The sequence below is a fragment of the Nuphar pumila genome, chromosome 14 (genome assembly GCF_984573655.1).
Source record: "Nuphar pumila chromosome 14, dmNupPumi1.hap1.1, whole genome shotgun sequence".
NCBI classification, from domain to species: Eukaryota; Viridiplantae; Streptophyta; class Magnoliopsida; order Nymphaeales; family Nymphaeaceae; genus Nuphar; species Nuphar pumila.
Window position 1 is genome coordinate 12359610 of NC_143262.1, and position 2228 is coordinate 12361837.

Consider the following 2228-nt stretch of genomic DNA (forward strand, 5'->3'; position numbering starts at 1 on the left):
AGCAATGTTTTCTTTATGAGTTGGGCATTGCTAGTTATGCCATTGGACATTTATTTGTGTTAACAATAATCCTCCCTTAACACACCTGCTAAAGTTTTGACAGAAGATCAGGTGATCTGTCAAACCGCTATCGCTTTAAGAAAGTGATTTGATATCTTTACCGTCCATTGCTTCGTCCCATAAGGACCTCATGGTCTTTGTGTACGTTGCGGACGGTCAGGATGCCAAATCACTTTTAGAAATTCTGCTCTCTAAAGTTTGTCTGCTTTTCATTTTTTATGCTTCAGTTTGGTCACCACTTTAATTAGGCATTCCTCCCCTGCAAGCTACAAGCATCAAAGAAGTAATTGCAGTGAGCAAGGATGTTTAAAATATAAAGAGTAAATTACAAGTTTGATCCAACCATTGATGGTGTTATGCAAGGTTTACACCATATACTCTTACAGACTGAGTTAACCACGATTGAAAACCATTCATGTGTTGTTAGATTCACAAAACCTCAATATTACTCCTCTCCAACCCTAACCAGCTCATTAGTGTATTAAACACATCAGGGTGTACCCAAACCCATCAGCTGTCAGATTTGTGTCCAGATTCAGGTTTTTCTAGGTCAAAAAAACAAAATATCAAATCCAGATCCATATGATTTATTGAGCTTTTCACCAAAAAAGTTTATATAAAACAGTCGGGTCAAGTTGAATCAAGTCAGATATCAGACAAAAATCATAACCAAAATCCAACCTAATTATTACTAGAGTCGGAGTTGGGTCTACCAAATAATATTTGGGTCGGCATTTTTTATGCTAATACTGATGGCTTCAGGCTCAGGTCCGATCAAGGATCCGATTAGCAGTCCTAATCATTTTTTCCTCAAAAATTCCATGTTGGTTCACCACACTTACTTCGATCCCTATCCTCCTCCCCCACGTCACCCATCAACGCCTTTTTCCAACCAATCTCTTTACCTTGCCAACTGCACAAAAGAAAACAGCCAGCAAAATTCAATTTTCTTTCATCTGCTCACCTGACAGGAACGTCACAAGTTCGAAATTCACCGGTGGCATCCCTTATTTTCGCAAGGTGAAAGCTGGGCCTACTTCATGGTAGGCAGAAGGAACCTCAAAGGTTTTACCAACCGGAAGTCATCAAACGTAGGGTCAGTGATGGGGGTTTTTGGGTTGAATTATCAAAAGTAATAGCATGAACTTTGATTTTTTTTTTTTTTCTTTTGATTTTGCAAAGAAGCCAAGAATTTCTCTTTCTTTTTGATAGGTCTTACATTACTTGCAATTTAGGCAAAACTACGTCATTAAATTGCCTTGGTCTATGATACATCTTCAAGCGATAAAATAAAAATATTTTAAACTATCAATTAGAAGGACAAAAAATGATTCATTTTTTAAATTAGAAGAAACATAAAAAATGTACTGTCAATGGCACCACATGGTAGCAACTTCCAACATTTCACAGCAGTCAAAACTACTCTCAGCCTCTTAAGCAGCCAAGAAGCCTAAGGGTCTCCTTCTCTTTAATTAAACTCAAATACAGCACAAGACATGGAGTACAAGGCAACAATGAAAAAAGTAAACCAGGTACACAACTTAATTTTTTAGAAAATTTATTTCAAGAATGAAGAAGGTAAACTGGATAGGCAACTTGAGTTTTCAGGAAACTAGTTTCTGTAAATGAGATAGACAACTCAATGGACGCAGACCCCTATGCTAGGCAACTTGATTTTTCAGGAAATTAGTTTCAGAGATAGACAACTCAATGGATGTAGACCCCTATCAGTCATACAACTATACCATTGGGTTTTTGAACCTGCAACATTCCACATAAGGACAAGCGGAAACCCCTGTTGGTTCCATCTTTAAAGAGTTGCTTTTATTTATTTATTTTGATTGGGTGAGCTGAACCTATATAACTTATATGGGTTCAAGCTCCATATAAGTTAAAAAAAAAATAGAGTGCTGGCTAAACAATCTGCTGAAGCTGTAGGATTCCTTTAAAATCCTTGGGGGGGCCCTGCCTGCCCCGCTTGGTTCCACCCCAGTAGTCATTGTAGATGAGGCTAATTAAAACTCCTTCATGGTAAGCTTCTCGTCATCAGAAGAAAAAAAATTTAAGCTATAATATATATATATATATAAGCCTAATGATGCTCCAGTTAGAAGGATGAAGAAATGAAAAAATATATTAGTTAAAAGAGGTCGGGGTAGGCCTAGGAA